The 15,199-nt window shown below is 47.2% G+C and overlaps 16 non-coding genes and 2 pseudogenes across 16 annotated transcripts; 5 read left to right on the plus strand and 13 right to left on the minus strand.

Annotated features, from left to right (window-relative positions):
- Window positions 1-1,068: 1,068 nt before the first annotated feature.
- On the minus strand, window positions 1,069-1,232 carry LOC135015067 (U1 spliceosomal RNA). The gene has a single exon (XR_010213417.1). It is a non-coding gene; the product is annotated as a U1 spliceosomal RNA (small nuclear RNA).
- A 670-nt stretch (window positions 1,233-1,902) lies between these two features.
- Window positions 1,903-2,065, minus strand: LOC135015404 (U1 spliceosomal RNA). Its single transcript, XR_010213671.1, has one exon. It is a non-coding gene; the product is annotated as a U1 spliceosomal RNA (small nuclear RNA).
- A 152-nt stretch (window positions 2,066-2,217) lies between these two features.
- Window positions 2,218-2,381, minus strand: LOC135015031 (U1 spliceosomal RNA). The gene has a single exon (XR_010213380.1). It is a non-coding gene; the product is annotated as a U1 spliceosomal RNA (small nuclear RNA).
- Window positions 2,382-3,076: 695 nt separating this feature from the next.
- LOC135015369 (U1 spliceosomal RNA) lies at window positions 3,077-3,218 on the minus strand (annotated as a pseudogene).
- Window positions 3,219-3,370: 152 nt separating this feature from the next.
- LOC135015057 (U1 spliceosomal RNA) lies at window positions 3,371-3,534 on the minus strand. The gene has a single exon (XR_010213407.1). It is a non-coding gene; the product is annotated as a U1 spliceosomal RNA (small nuclear RNA).
- Window positions 3,535-4,227: 693 nt separating this feature from the next.
- Window positions 4,228-4,369, minus strand: LOC135015275 (U1 spliceosomal RNA; annotated as a pseudogene).
- Window positions 4,370-4,746: 377 nt separating this feature from the next.
- On the minus strand, window positions 4,747-4,909 carry LOC135015265 (U1 spliceosomal RNA). Its single transcript, XR_010213599.1, has one exon. It is a non-coding gene; the product is annotated as a U1 spliceosomal RNA (small nuclear RNA).
- Window positions 4,910-5,061: 152 nt separating this feature from the next.
- LOC135015147 (U1 spliceosomal RNA) lies at window positions 5,062-5,225 on the minus strand. The gene has a single exon (XR_010213496.1). It is a non-coding gene; the product is annotated as a U1 spliceosomal RNA (small nuclear RNA).
- A 671-nt stretch (window positions 5,226-5,896) lies between these two features.
- On the minus strand, window positions 5,897-6,059 carry LOC135015339 (U1 spliceosomal RNA). The gene has a single exon (XR_010213634.1). It is a non-coding gene; the product is annotated as a U1 spliceosomal RNA (small nuclear RNA).
- Window positions 6,060-6,212: 153 nt separating this feature from the next.
- Window positions 6,213-6,376, minus strand: LOC135014997 (U1 spliceosomal RNA). The gene has a single exon (XR_010213347.1). It is a non-coding gene; the product is annotated as a U1 spliceosomal RNA (small nuclear RNA).
- Window positions 6,377-7,047: 671 nt separating this feature from the next.
- LOC135015353 (U1 spliceosomal RNA) lies at window positions 7,048-7,210 on the minus strand. The gene has a single exon (XR_010213646.1). It is a non-coding gene; the product is annotated as a U1 spliceosomal RNA (small nuclear RNA).
- A 152-nt stretch (window positions 7,211-7,362) lies between these two features.
- LOC135015066 (U1 spliceosomal RNA) lies at window positions 7,363-7,526 on the minus strand. Its single transcript, XR_010213416.1, has one exon. It is a non-coding gene; the product is annotated as a U1 spliceosomal RNA (small nuclear RNA).
- A 671-nt stretch (window positions 7,527-8,197) lies between these two features.
- Window positions 8,198-8,360, minus strand: LOC135015255 (U1 spliceosomal RNA). The gene has a single exon (XR_010213589.1). It is a non-coding gene; the product is annotated as a U1 spliceosomal RNA (small nuclear RNA).
- Window positions 8,361-8,504: 144 nt separating this feature from the next.
- Window positions 8,505-8,620, plus strand: LOC135014924 (U5 spliceosomal RNA). The gene has a single exon (XR_010213272.1). It is a non-coding gene; the product is annotated as a U5 spliceosomal RNA (small nuclear RNA).
- A 270-nt stretch (window positions 8,621-8,890) lies between these two features.
- Window positions 8,891-9,006, plus strand: LOC135015473 (U5 spliceosomal RNA). The gene has a single exon (XR_010213728.1). It is a non-coding gene; the product is annotated as a U5 spliceosomal RNA (small nuclear RNA).
- A 286-nt stretch (window positions 9,007-9,292) lies between these two features.
- Window positions 9,293-9,408, plus strand: LOC135015458 (U5 spliceosomal RNA). Its single transcript, XR_010213714.1, has one exon. It is a non-coding gene; the product is annotated as a U5 spliceosomal RNA (small nuclear RNA).
- A 278-nt stretch (window positions 9,409-9,686) lies between these two features.
- On the plus strand, window positions 9,687-9,802 carry LOC135014927 (U5 spliceosomal RNA). Its single transcript, XR_010213275.1, has one exon. It is a non-coding gene; the product is annotated as a U5 spliceosomal RNA (small nuclear RNA).
- Window positions 9,803-10,077: 275 nt separating this feature from the next.
- LOC135014939 (U5 spliceosomal RNA) lies at window positions 10,078-10,193 on the plus strand. The gene has a single exon (XR_010213288.1). It is a non-coding gene; the product is annotated as a U5 spliceosomal RNA (small nuclear RNA).
- Window positions 10,194-15,199: the final 5,006 nt, after the last annotated feature.

Below are 15,199 nucleotides of genomic sequence, written 5' to 3' on the forward strand. Positions count from 1 at the left end.
CACTGCTCATTGCATTGTGGTGTTCTGTATACTACAGTAACATAGTAATATAGTATATATAGAGGAGCGGGTTCAGTTCTCCGAGAACCGAATTCCCGACGAACTCCACGTGGTTTACACTGGTCCGAGGCAGGCTCGGTTGTTCCCGCCTGACTCGGAAAACCTGAACAAGGGAAAATGTCATCATCCCGCTGTCGGATTCTCGCGAGATTCGGATTCCATATAAAGAGCTGCGCGTTGCCGCCATTTTTACTCGTGCATTGAAGAGAGAGCGGAGAGGACGTGGCTATGTTCTCTCAGTGGAAATCTCAATATCAGTGCTCAGTATCAGTGGTTACTTATTGCTGCTCAGTAATACTAGTAGTGTGTCTCTCCTGCTCAGTGTCAGTTCTCAGTAGTATCCTCATCAGTGCTCAGTATCACTGCTCATTGTCTTGTGCTGCATTGTGGTGCTCAGCATACTACAGTACATTACTAATAGTCCAGTGCTGCATCTTGCTGCTCAGTGTCAGTTCTAGTATCCTCATCAGTGCTCACTATCACTGCTCATTACATTGTGGTGTTCTGTATACTACAGTAACATAGTAATATAGTAACATATGGTAACATAGTTTTTGAGGTTGAATAGAGGCAAATTGCCCATCGTGTTCAACCTGTTTTAAGTTGTGATGATTCTACATACTTGCTGAATAATGTTTTATGACTAGTTAGCTACTATAACTCATGTTACCCCCGGATTAACCATGTTGATATTTTAAGTATTATAACCTTGGATAGCTTTTTCATTCAGCAATGTATCCATTCCTTTTTTAAATCCAATTACAGAGTCCGCCATTACCACCTTCCCTGGCAGGGAATTCCACATCCTGATTGCTCTAACAGTGAAGATCATAGTATCTCACCTGGCAGGTAAGTAGGAGTTGGGCTAGAGCTGTGGAGGATTGCTGCTCGGGCACCCCCTGTCAAGTGAAGGAGATCCAACTGAGGCAGCACAAGGGAACTCTCGAAAGAAGAACAAGGCTAGAGGAAGATCTGAGACAAAGAAATCTGACTTTTACCAGAGCTGACCAGAGGAAAGCACAAACACAGTCCCCCACTACCACAAATAATGCAGTCGAGTTTCCCACATTTGGGGAAATCACAGGGGTCAGCATACCCAGAGTGCAATGAATGAACCTCACCCTGGGAGAACAATCTTCATGACCATGGTATCTCCTATGCAAAATAAGTATGATTTGGGAAAGGGCTGGGGAGGGCCGCTGCTCAGGCACATCTCTGTCAAGTAAAGGAGATTCAACTGAGGCAGCACAAGGGAACTCTCATCTGGGGACAACAACTGCAGGGAGAACACATATTTTCAGATGAACATGGGAGGGCAGAAGGCTGCCTAATACTGAAGCACCCCCAAACAACAAACCAAATGCAACTACTAGTGCAAGCATTCCTGGGGGAAGGCCTGCAGCAGACGGATTTGCAAATGGTGATGTCATCCAAGCAGTGGGTCAAAGTTGGCTTCAACCCTCGTCTGCATATGAAAATAAAAAAGGGGTGTGCAGGGCATGGCGGCCTTTTGCGGCGCTTGGATGACCCCTAGTTCGCATTAAACACCTCCACCCTCCTTCGGTGTGGGGCTCATGTTGGCTATGCCCCAGCCCCTGAAGCATTCAAGCTGATTTCTTGCAGCAGCTGGGCACTGTAACAGCTCCAGAGCTGCTCTGTAAAGCAAGTAAAAGGGTGTGGGCCCTGCAGCACTACCTGTAGTTTGCATTGTGCGTTGGAAGGCACAAAGTAAGCAGACGGGGAAGTCAGGATAGTGCACAAGGGCATAGAAGGGAGCGGCTCAAGAAAAGAGAAGTGGAAACAGACAGCAAACTAGGCTGGAGAGAGACCTGAGACAAAGAGATCTGAATTATACGAGAGCCGACCAGAGGAAACACAAATTATGTAATCAAGTGTCCCACATTTGGGGAAATCGTAGGAGCAGCACACCCAGAGTGCATTGGGTGAGCCTTGCCCTGGGAGAAGCACCTTCATGATCATAGTATCTCACCTGGCAGGTAAGTAGGAGTTGGGCTAGAGCTGGGGAGGGTCGCTGCTCGGGTACCCCCCTGTCAAGTGAAGGAGATCCAACTGAGGCAGCACAAGGAAACTCTCGAAAAAAGAACAAGGCTAGATGAAGATCTGAGACATAGAAATCTGACTTTTACCAGAGCTGACCAGAGGAAAGCACAAACACAGTCCCCCACTACAACAAATAATGCAGTCGAGTTTCCCACATTTGGGGAAATCACAGGGGTCAGCATACCCAGAATGCAATGAATGAACCTCACCCTGGGAGAACAATCTTCATGATAATGGTATCTCCTATGCAAAATAAGTATGATTTGGGATAGGGCTGGGGAGGGCCGCTGCTCAGGCACATCTCTGTCAAGTAAAGGAGATTCAACTGAGGCAGCACAAGGGAACTCTCATCTGGGGACAACAACTGCAGGGAGAACACATATTTTCAGATGAAAATGGGAGAGCAGAAGGCTGCCTAATACTGAAGCACCCCCAAACAACAAACCAAATGCAACAACTAGTACAAGCATTCCTGGGAAAAGGTCTGCAGAAGACGGATTTGCATACGGTGATGTCATCCAAGCAGTGGGCCAAAGTTGGCTGGAACCCTCATCTGCATATGAAAAGAGAAAAGGGGTATGCAGGGCATGGCGGCCTTTTGCGGTGCTTGGATGACCCTTAGTTTGCATTAAACACCTCCACCCTCCGTCGGTGTGGGGCTCATGTTGGCTATGCCCCAGCCCCTGAAGCATTCAAGCTGATTTCTTGCAGCAGCTGGGCACTGTAACAGCTCCAGAGCTGCTCTGTAAGGCAAGTAAAAGGGTGTGGGCCCTGCAGCACTACCTGTAGTTTGCATTGTGCATTGGAAGGCACAAAGTAAGCAGACAGGAGGAGATGTCAGGATAGTCCACAAGGGTATAGAAGGGAGGGGCTTAAGAAAAAAGAAGTGGAAACAGACAGCAAACTAGGCTGGAGAGAGACCTGAGACAAAGAGATCTGAATTATATGAGAGCCGACCAGGGGAAACACAAATTATGCAGTCAAGTTTCCCACATTTGGGGAAATCGCAGGGGCAGCACACCCAGAGTGCATTGGGTGAGCCTTGCCCTGGGAGAAGCACCTACATGATCATAGTATCTCACCTGGCAGGTAAGTAGGAGTTGGGCTAGAGCTGGGGAGGGTCGCTGCTCGGGCACCCCCCTGTCAAGTGAAGGAGATCCAACTGAGGCAGCACAAGGGAACTCTCGAAAGAAGAACAAGGCTAGAGGAAGATCTGAGACAAAGAAATCTGACTTTTACCAGAGCTGACCAGAGGAAAGCACAAACACAGTCCCCCACTACCACAAATAATGCAGTTGAGTTTCCCACATTTGGGGAAATCACAGGGGTCAGCATACCCAGAATGCAATGAATGAACCTAACCCTGGGAGAAAAATCTTCATGACCATGGTATCTCCTATGCAAAATAAGTATGATTTGGGATAGGGCTGGGGAGGGCCGCTGCTCAGGCACATCTCTGTCAAGTAAAGGAGATTCAACTGAGGCAGCACAAGGGAACTCTCATCTGGGGACAACAACTGCAGGGAGAACACATATTTTCAGATGAACATGGGAGGGCAGAAGGCTGCCTAATACTGAAGCACCCCCAAACAACAAACCAAATGCAACAACTAGTAAAAGCATTCCTGGGAGAAGGTCTGCAGAAGACGGATTTGCATACGGTGATGTCATCCAAGCAGTGGGCCAAAGTTGGCTGGAACCCTCATCTGCATATGAAAAGAGAATAAGGGTTATGCAGGGAATGGCGGCCTTTTGCGGCGCTTGGATGACCCCTAGTTCGCATTAAACACCTCCATTCTCCTTCGGTGTGGGGCTCATGTTGGCTATGCCCCAGCCCCTGAAGTATTCAAGCTGATTTCTTGCAGCAGCTGGGCACTGTAACAGCTCCAGAGCTGCTCTGTAAGGCAAGTAAAAGGGTGTGGGCCCTGCAGCACTACCTGTAGTTCGCATTGTGCGTTGGAAGGCACAAAGTAAGCAGACGGGAGAAGTCAGGATAGTGCGCAAGGGCATAGAAGGGAGCGGCTCAAGAAAAGAGAAGTGGAAGCAGGCAGCAAACTAGGCTGGAGAGAGACCTGAGACAAAGAGATCTAAATTATACGAGAGCCGACCAGGGGAAACACAAATTATGCAGTCAAGTGTCCCACATTTGGGGAAATCGCAGGAGCAGCACACCCAGAGTGCAATGGGTGAGCCTTGCCCTGGGAGAAGCACCTTCATGATCATAGTATCTCACCTGGCAGGTAAGTAGGAGTTGGGCTAGAGCTGGGGAGGGTTGCTGCTCGGGTACCCCCCTGTCAAGTGAAGGAGATCCAACTGAGGCAGCACAAGGGAACTCTCGAAAGAAGAACAAGGCTAGAGGAAAATCTGAGACAAAGAAATCTGACTTTTACCAGAGCTGACCAGAGGAAAGCACAAACACAGTCCCCCACTACCACAAATAATGCAGTCGAGTTTCCCACATTTGGGGAAATCACAGGGGTCAGCATACCCAAAATGCAATGAAAGTAAAAGGGTGTGGGCCCTGCAGCACTACCTGTAGTTTGCATTGTGCATTGGAAGGCACTTAAGAATAGAGAAGTGGAAAACGACAGCAAACTAGGCTGGAGAGAGACCTGAGACAAGGAGATCTGAATTATACGAGAGCCGACCAGGGGAAACACAAATTATGCAGTCAAGTTTCCCACATTTGGGGAAATCGCAGGAGCAGCACACCCAGAGTGCAATGGGTGAGCCTTGCCCTGGGAGAAGCACCTACGTGATCATAGTATCTCACCTGGCAGGTAAGTAGGAGTTGGGCTAGAGCTGGGGAGGGTCGCTGCTCGGGTACCCCCCTGTCAAGTGAAGGAGATCCAACTGAGGCAGCACAAGGGAATTCTCGAAAGAAGAACAAGGCTAGAGGAAGATCTGAGACAAAGAAATCTGACTTTTACCTGAGCTGACCAGAGGAAAACACAAACACAGTCCCCCACTACCACAAATAATGCTGTCGAGTTTCACACATTTGGGGAAATCACAGGGGTCAGCATACCCAGAATGCAATGAATGAACCTCACACTGGGAGAATAATCTTCATGACCATGTTATCTCCTATGCAAAATAAGTATGATTTGGGATAGGGCTGGGGAGGGCCGCTGCTCAGGCACATCTCTGTCAGGTAAAGGAGATTCAACTGAGGCAGCATAAGGGAACTCTCATCTGGGGACAACAACTGCAGGGAGAACACATATTTTCAGATGAACATGGGAGGGCAGAAGGCTGCCTAATACTGAAGCACCCCCAAACAACAAACCAAATGCCACAACTAGTGCAAGCATTCCTGGGGGAAGGCCTGCAGCAGATGGATTTGCATATGGTGATGTCATCCAAGCAGTGGGTCAAAGTTGGCTTCAACCCTCGTCTGCATATGAAAAGAGAAAAGGGGCGTGCAGGGCATGGCGGCCTTTTGCGGCGCTTGGATGACCCCTAGTTCGCATTAAACACCTCCACCCTCCTTTGGTGTGGGGCTCATGTTGGCTATGCCCCAGCCCCTGAAGCATTCAAGCTGATTTCTTGCAGTAGCTGGGCACTGTAACAGCTCCAGAGCTGCTCTGTACGGCAAGTAAAAGGGTGTGGGCCCTGCAGCACTACCTGTAGTTTGCATTGTGCATTGGAAGGCACAAAGTAAGCAGACGGGAGAAGTAAGGATAGTGCGCAAGGCCATAGAATGGAGCGGCTTAAGAAAAGAGAAGTGGAAACAGACAGCAAACTAGGCTGGAGAGAGACCTGAGACAAAGAGATCTGAATTATACGAGAGCCGACCAGGGGAAACACAAATTATGCAGTCAAGTTTCCCACATTTGGGGAAATCGCAGGGGCAGCACATCCAGAGTGCAATGGGTGAGCCTTGCCCTGGGAGAAGCACCTTCATGATTATAGTATCTCACCTGGCAGGTAAGTAGAAGTTGGGCTAGAGCTGGGGAGGGTCGCTGCTCGGGCACCCCCCCTGTCAAGTGAAGGAGATCCAACTGAGGCAGCACAAGGGAACTCTCGAAAGAAGAACAAGGCTAGAGGAAGAACTGAAACAAAGAAATCTGACTTTTACCAGAGCTGACCAGAGGAAAGCACAAACACAGTCCCCCACTACCACAAATAATGCAGTTGAGTTTCCCACATTTGGGGAAATCACAGGGGTCAGCATACCCAGAATGCAATGAATGAACCTCACCCTGGGAGAACAATCTTCAAGACCATGGTCTCTCCTATGCAAAATAAGTATGATTTGGGATAGGGCTGGGGAGGGCCGCTGCTCAGGCACATCTCTGTCAAGTAAAGGAGATTCAACTGAGGCAGCACAAGGGAACTCTCATCTGGGGACAACAACTGCAGGGAGAACACATATTTTCAGATGAACATGGGAGGGCAGAAGGCTGCCTAATACTGAAGCACCCCCAAACAACAAACCAAATGCAACAACTAGTGCAAGCATTCCTGGGGGAAGGCCTGCAGCAGATGGATTTGCATATGGTGATGCCATCCAAGCAGTGGGTCAAAGTTGGCTTCAACCCTCGTCTGCATATGAAAAGAGAAAAGGGGCGTGCAGGGCATGGCGGCCTTTTGCGGCGCTTGGATGACCCCTAGTTCGCATTACACACCTCCACCCTCCTTCGGTGTGGGGCTCATGTTGGCTATGCCCCAGCCCCTGAAGCATTCAAGCTGATTTCTTGCAGCAGCTGGGCACTGTAACTGCTCCAGAGCTGCTCTGTAAGGCAAGTAAAAGGGTGTGGGCCCTGCAGCACTACCTGTAGTTTGCATTGTGCGTTGGAAGGCACGAAGTAAGCAGACGGGAGAAGTCAGGATAGTGCGCAAGGGCATAGAAGGGAGCGGCTCAAGAAAAGAGAAGTGGAAACAGACAGCAAACTAGGCTGGAGAGAGACCTGAGACAAAGAGATCTGAATTATACGAGAGCCGACCAAGGGAAACACAAATTATGCAGTCAAGTTTCCCACATTTGGGGAAATCACAGGGGCAGCACAACCAGAGTGCAATGGGTGAGCCTTGCCCTGGGAGAAGCACCTTCATGATCATAGTATCTCACCTGGCAGGTAAGTAGGAGTTGGGCTAGAGCTGGGGAGGGTCGCTGCTCGGGCACCCCCCTGTCAAGTGAAAGAGATCCAACTGAGGCAGCACAAGGGAACTCTCGAAAGAAGAACAAGGCTAGAGGAAGATCTGAGATAAAGAAATCTGATTTTTACCAGAGCTGACCAGAGGAAAGCACAAACACAGTCCCCCACTACCACAAATAATGCAGGCGAGTTTCCCACATTTGGGGAAATCACAGGGGTCAGCATACCCAGAATGCAATGAATGAACCTCACCCTGGGAGAACAATCTTCATGACCATGGTATCGCCTATGCAAAATAAGTATGATTTGGGATAGGGCTGGGGAGGGCCGCTGCTCAGGCACATCTCTGTCAAGTAAAGGAGATTCAACTGAGGCAGCACAAGGGAACTCTCATCTGGGGACAACAACTGCAGGGAGAACACATATTTTCAGATGAACATGGGAGGGCAGAAGGCTGCCTAATACTGAAGCACCCCCAAACAACAAACCAAATGCAACAACTAGTGCAAGCATTCCTGGGGGAAGGCCTGCAGCAGATGGATTTGCATATGGTGATGTCATCCAAACAGTGGGTCAAAGTTGGCTTCAACCCTCATCTGCATATGAAAAGAGACAAGGGGCGTGCAGGGCATGGCGGCCTTTTGCGGCGCTTGGATGACCCCTAGTTCGCATTACACACCTCCACCCTCCTTCGGTGTGGGGCTCATGTTGGCTATTCCCCAGCCCCTGAAGCATTCAAGCTGATTTCTTGCAGCAGCTGGGCACTGTAACTGCTCCAGAGACACTCTGTAAGGCAAGTAAAAGGGTGTGGGTCCTGCAGCACTACCTGTAGTTTGCATTGTGCGTTGGAAGGCACGAAGTAAGCAGACGGGAGAAGTCAGGATAGTGCGCAAGGGCATAGAAGGGAGCGGCTCAAGAAAAGAGAAGTAGAAACAGACAGCAAACTAGGCTGGAGAGAGACCTGAGACAAAGAGATCTGAATTATACGAGAGCCGACCAGGGGAAACACAAATTATGCAGTCAAGTTTCCCACATTTGGGGAAATCGCAGAAGCAGCACACCCAGAGTGCAATGGGTGAGCCTTGCCCTGGGAGAAGCACCTTCATGATCATAGTATCTCACCTGGCAGGTAAGTAGGAGTTGGGCTAGAGCTGGGGAGGGTCGCTGCTCGAGCATCCCCCTGTCAAGTAAAGGAGATTCAACTGAGGCAGCACAAGGGAACTCTCATCTGGGGACAACAACTGCAGGGAGAACACATATTTTCAGATAAAAATCTTGGTCATGCTCTGGTTTCTCTTCAGAACGAACAAATCTTTTGCCTTTTACTAAAGATTTCTGTGGAGAGGAGCAAAACCGAGTTTTATCTCAATTTTTGCATGCCCCATCTTTTTGGGGTTTCTTTTATCGGTTTAAAGATAGAATGAGTGTGCTTTAATGTAAGCTCATTTGCATAGAAATTACAGTAAATGTTTGTTTCTTTTCAAACAGAACTTTCTTGACCATGCTACTTGCTTGAAAGATCTGGGAGCACATGGAATACAGTACAAACCATGCTTATAGCAAGGAGAAGACAGGTGAGAAATCTGCTTTCTTTCAAATTGGGCGCTCACTTTGATCTGAATGAGGACTGCTGGCACGGCACTCAGGCGACAGGTGGAATCTTGGTCATGCTCTGGTTTCTCTTCAGAACGAACAAATCTTTCGCCTTTTACTAAAGATTTCCGTGGAGAGGAGTAAAACTGAGTTTTATCTCAATTTTTGCATGCCCCATATTATTGGGGTTTCTTTTATCGGATTAAAGACAGAACGAGTGTGCTTTCTTGTTAGCTTTAATGTAAGTTTATTTGCATAACAATGACAATAAATGTCTGTTTCTTTTCAAGCAGAACTTTCTTGACCATACTAATTGCTTGAAAGATCTGGGAGCACATGGAAAAGAGTACAAACCATGCTTATAGCAAGGGGAAGCCTGGTGAGAAATCTGCTTTCTTTCTTTCAAATTGGGTGCTCACTTTGAGCTGAATGAGGACTGCTGGCATGGCACTCAGGCGACAGGTGGAATCTTGGTCATGCTCTGGTTTCTCTTCAGAACGAACAAATCTTTCGCCTTTTACTAAAGATTTCCGTGGAGAGGAGCAAAACTGAGTTTTATCTCAATTTTTGCATGCCCCGTCTTATTGGGGTTTCTTTTATCAGTTTAAAGATAGAACGAGTGTGCTTTAATGTAAGCTCATTTGCGTAGAAATGACAGTAAATGTTTGTTTCTTTTCAAACAGAACTTTCTTGACTATACTAATTGCTTGAAAGATCTGGGAGCACATGGAAAAGAGTACAAACCATGTTTATAGCAAGGGGAAGCCTGGTGAGAAATCTGCTTTCTTTCTTTCTTTCAAATTGGGTGCTCACTTTGAGCTGAATGAGGACTGCTGGCATGGCACTCAGGCGACAGGTAGAATCTTGGTCATGCTGTGGTTTCTCTTCAGAACGAACAAATCTTTCGCCTTTTACTAAAGATTTCCGTGGAGAGGAGCAAAACTGAGTTTTATCTCAATTTTTGCATGCCCCATCTTATTGGGGTTTTATTTTATTGGTTTAAAGATAGAACGAGTGTGCTTTAATGTAAGCTCATTTGCATAGAAATGACAGTAAATGTTTGTTTCTTTTCAAACAGAACTTTCTTGACCACACTAATTGTTTGAAAGATCTGGGAGCACATGGAAAAGAGTACAAACCATGTTTATAGCAAGGGGAAGCCTGGTGAGAAATCTGCTTTCTTTCATTCAAATTGGGTGCTCACTTTGAGCTGAATGAGAACTGCTGGCATGGCACTCAGGCGACAGGTGGAATCTTGGTCATGCTCTGGTTTCTCTTCAGAACTAACAAATATTTCGCCTTTTATTAAAGATTTCCGTGGAGAGGAGCAAAACTGAGTTTTATCTCAATTTTTGCATGCCCCATATTATTGGGGTTTCTTTTATCAGTTTAAAGACAGAACGAGTGTGCTTTCTTGTTAGCTTTAATGTAAGTTTATTTGCATAACAATGACAGTAAATGTTTGTTTCTTTTCAAACAGAACTTTCTTGACCATGCTACTTGCTTGAAAGATCTGGGAGCACATGGAAAACAGTACAAACCATGCAGTATCACAAGAGCCTTTATTTGATCTTTCATGAAGATAGAGCAGAATTGAGGACACGTCAACAATTTCTGCCGAAGGTGGTTCATCTTTCCACATGGTGCCTTTGGCCACTGACACCTTCGTTGAGTCAAAGTCTCTGGCTGTGGTCAGAACTTTGAAAATTTATGTCACCAGAACGGTTCAGATTAGGAAAACAGAGGCTCTGTTTGTCCTGTATGCTCCCAACAGGATTGGGTGTCCTGCTTCCATGCAGACCATTATGCGCTGGATCTGTGGTAAGATTCAGCATGCTCATTCCACGGCAGGATTGCCGTTACTGAATTAGGTGAAGACCCATTCTACTAGAAAGGTGGGTTCATCCTGGGCAGCTGGTCGGGGAGTCTCGGCATTGCAACTTTGCCGAGCAGCTATTTAGTAAACACTTTTGCTAAGTTTTACAAGTTTGATACCTTGGCTGATGATAACCTCAAGTTAGGTCATTCGGTGCTGCAGAGTCGTACGCACTCTCCCACCCGTTCAAGAGCTTTGGTATAACCCCATGGTTCTTAATGTGACCCCAGCATCCTCTAGGTCGTATGAGAAAATAGGATTTTAATACCTACCGGTAAATCCTTTTCTCTTAGTACGTAGAGGATGCTGGGCACCCGTCCCAGTCCATACTGTGTCTGCAGTTATTACTTGTGGTTATACACATGTTGTGTTACGGTTCTGGTCAGCTTTTTGCTGCAATTGTTCATGCCGTTGGCTTGTGTTCTGTTGAATGCCACGTTCTGCGGCATGCTTAAGGTGTGAGCTGGTAAGATGCTCACCTTAGTTTAACAATAAATCCTTTCCTCGAAATGTCCATCTCCCTGGGCACAGTTCCTATAACTGGAGTCTGGAGGAGGGGCATAGAGGGAGGAGCCAGTTCACACCCTTTGAAAGTCTTAAAGTGCCCATGTCTCTTGCGGATCCCGTCTATACCCCATGGTTCTTAATGTGACCCCAGCATCCTCTACGGACTAAGAGAAAAGGATGCCCTTGTGTACTATCCTGACTTCTCCTCCCGTCTGCTTACTTTGTGCCTTCCAACGCACAATGCGAACTACAGGTGGTGCTGCAGGGCCCACACCCTTTTACTTGCCTTACAGAGCAGCTCTGGAGCTGTTACAGTGCCCAGCTGCTGCAAGAAATCAGCATGAATGCTTCAGGGGATGGGGCATGGCCAACATGAGCCCCACACCAAAGGAGGGTGGGGGTGTTTAATGCGAACTAGGGGTCATCCAAGCACTGCAAAAGGCCGCCATGCCCTGCATGCCCCTTTTCTCTTTTTATATGCAGATGAGGGTTCCAGCCAACTTTGGCCCACTGCTTGGATGACATCACCGTATGCAAATCCGTCTGCTGCAGACCTTCCCCCAGGAATGCTTGTACTAGTTGTTGGATATGGTTTGATATTTGATGGTGCTTCAGTATTAGGCAGCCTTCCGCCCTCCCATGTTCATCTGAAAAGATGTGGTCTCCCTGCAGTTGTTGTCCCCAGACGAGAGTTCCCTTGTGCTTCCTCAGTTGAATCTCCTTAACTTGACGGGGGAGGGGCTGCCCGAGCTGCCACCCACCCCAGCCCTATCCCAACTCATACTTATTTTACATATTAGATCTCTTGATCATGAAGATTGTTCTCACAGGGTGAGGTTCATCCATTATATTTTAAAATAGGAAGGTACAAATTACATATTTGAATTGCATCTATGTGCTGGATTCAAATGTCCCCCCCCCCCCCTTCCTTTCTCAATTGTGCCCGTCAGCAGCTATTCTAAGGTTGCTGCCAATGGGTGTGACACATTAATTTCTTCTGTGGGGTACACTGGACTCCACAAGGATTCACATTGGGGTGTAGAGTAGGATCTTGATCTGAGGCACCAACCGGCTCAAAGCTTTTGACTGTTCCCAAGAAGCTCAGTGCATTCTCCTCTATAACCCCGCTTCCATGAACAGGGAGCTCAGTTTGTAGTTGGTGCCTTCAGTAGCAGGCCAATTAACAGGGGCCTGCCTCAGGCAGCCTATTCTTAGCTATTAATTTTGACAAGAAAAGAAGAACTTGTTTTATGAGAATCTACAAGGGCTGCAGCAGGCTAGGTCTAATAGACATCTTTACTGCAGCTTCATCACTCCCAGCGGCGCTGTATACTCCCGTGCCCTGGTTGCTGGGTCACTGCAGCGGAGGCTCCGGTTTCATCCTAAGGTCAGTCACACACACACCACCCTTCCGGATCACGAGGCCGCTGATGAAGGGGAGCGAGGCCGTAGGGGGTGGGCCGTGTGCGCACTGCGGTGGACACTGATTACTGGGCAGCCGCTCCACTAGCCACCAGGTACAGTTAAGGAGCACAGGTCTGGGGTTTTTTCTCCTATATTAACCCAATTTTGTACTGCCCGCAGCGCATTGTGATAGGTAATAGGGCCTGATTCAGGTTGGATTGCAATCACAATAAGCGATCCAACTGCAAAAATTGCTAAGAGCATACGCATGTGCCTGCATTTTCTGCGGCACCCCGCAGAGAATGTGATCGCCTCTGCCTGTCAATCGGGGCGGGGAAGGGGGGGAGAGGTGGGTCAGCAACACTCCATTTCCAAGTCAGGGATGGAGCGGTGCGGGGGCAAGGCTTCAAAATGGGGTCTGCAACGGAGGAGACACAGGGGGCGTGGTCACAGCGGCTGTATGACATCACATTCAGCCGCTGTGATCACAAAAATGGTGGCGGCTTCCTGCGCGCACATACAGTCTGCACCAGCAGGAGGCTACACCATTTTTTATGATCACGCTGAACTGCAGTGTGACTGCAATTACAGCATGGTCAAGAAGGGAGGCGTCATGCTGGGTGGCCATGCCCTGTCACTGTGCAGGAGCCAGCACCGCTCACACACTAGTCCCCGGGTGCAGCCCCCAACCCCCGGGACACCCGGAGCAACAAAATGTAGATTCAGGCCACCAGGCCACGCCCCTACCTATGAAACCATGCCTCCTTTTTACCATTGCGCTGCTTATCTGCGCGCACTGCATTACAATCTCCCTCGCCACCTCTCTGGGTGTCACCAGTGATAGTGACACCTCTGCCATGCTTGTAGCAGCTGGTCCTAAGATCTACGCCTCAAACCCTGAGTGTTTGCCCTTGTGACTTGTTGATCATCATAGCGAAGCAGATGCTTACAGAAAACTGCAGGGGTTTAGATTGAAAATAAAAAAATTGATGGGTATAAGGTAGAGAGGAGCGGGTTCGGTTCTCCGAGAACCGAATTCCCCACGAACTCCACGTGGTTTACACTGGTCCGAGGCAGGCTCGGTTGTTCCCGCCTGACTCGGAAAACCTGAACAAGGGAAAATGTCATCATCCCGCTGTCGGATTCTCGCGAGATTCGGATTCCATATAAAGAGCTGCGCGTTGCTGCCATTTTTACTCGTGCATTGAAGAGAGAGCGGAGAGGACGTGGCTATGTTCTCTCAGTGGAAATCTCAATATCAGTGCTCAGTATCAGTGGTTACTTATTGCTGCTCAGTAATACTAGTAGTGTGTCTCTCCTGCTCAGTGTCAGTTCTCAGTAGTATCCTCATCAGTGCTCAGTATCACTGCTCATTGTCTTGTGCTGCATTGTGGTGCTCAGCATACTACAGTACATTACTAATAGTCCAGTGCTGCATCTTGCTGCTCAGTGTCAGTTCTAGTATCCTCATCAGTGCTCACTATCACTGCTCATTGCATTGTGGTGTTCTGTATACTACAATAACATAGTAATATAGTAACATAGTTTTTGAGGTTGAATAGAGGCAAATTGCCCATCGTGTTCAACCTGTTTTAAGTTGTGATGATTCTACATACTTGCTGAATAATGTTTTATGACTAGTTAGCTACTATAACTCATGTTACCCCCGGATTAACCATGTTGATATTTTAAGTATTATAACCTTGGATAGCTTTTTCATTCAGAAATGTATCCATTCCTTTTTTAAATCCAATTACAGAGTCCGCCATTACCACCTTCCCTGGCAGGGAATTCCACATCCTGATTGCCCTAACAGTGAAGAAACCTTTCCTCCATTGCGTTCTGAACTTTCCTCCAGTCGCAGCGAGTGACCACATGTTCTTTTAATAAATAATTCCTCTGATAACTCTTTGTTATGTATCTTTACATATTTGAAGATATTAATAATATCTCCTCTTAGGCACCTCTTTTCTAGTGTATAAATATTCAGCCTAGTAAGTCTTTCCTTATAGTCCAGTACTTTTAGGCCTTTAATCAATTTAGTCTTCAGGATCTCTTACACTTCCATGAGCAGCAGAGTAGTGCAATGGAAGCATGCTGGGCCCATAACCCAGAGGTTGATTGATCGAAACTATCCTCTGCTATGTGCATTTTTTTTTTTATAATTAAAGTAATCAAAAACTGGGATTGATATTTTGGCTCTTTTATTTTTACTTAAAGTACAATAACTTTTATCATTTTAATTTGTTTTAATAGTATATTGACAGCATTGTTTTCTTTAAAAAATCCACTTAATTTTCTTTACCCTATTACTGAAATGGTAATTGACAAAAACAAACTACATTGTCACCAGAAGAGCAATGCAAAATGTACAAGTGATATATGAAAATCATCTTCCATCTTGAATTTCAATGATGCATTGGGACAACAATTTGTGAGAAACATCTTCACCCATAAAGAAAGATTTTCTTAATTCCTTACCTGTGTGCTGATTAGATATCACCTTGTTTTCACATTAAACAGACTTCCCCATGAGGAAGCAGCAAGGATGCAGTGACGTTTCCTGGTGTCAACCTGTATTATTTCAGTAGACATT

The sequence above is a fragment of the Pseudophryne corroboree genome, unplaced genomic scaffold (assembly GCF_028390025.1).
Source record: "Pseudophryne corroboree isolate aPseCor3 unplaced genomic scaffold, aPseCor3.hap2 scaffold_294, whole genome shotgun sequence".
Classification (NCBI taxonomy): domain Eukaryota; kingdom Metazoa; phylum Chordata; class Amphibia; order Anura; family Myobatrachidae; genus Pseudophryne; species Pseudophryne corroboree.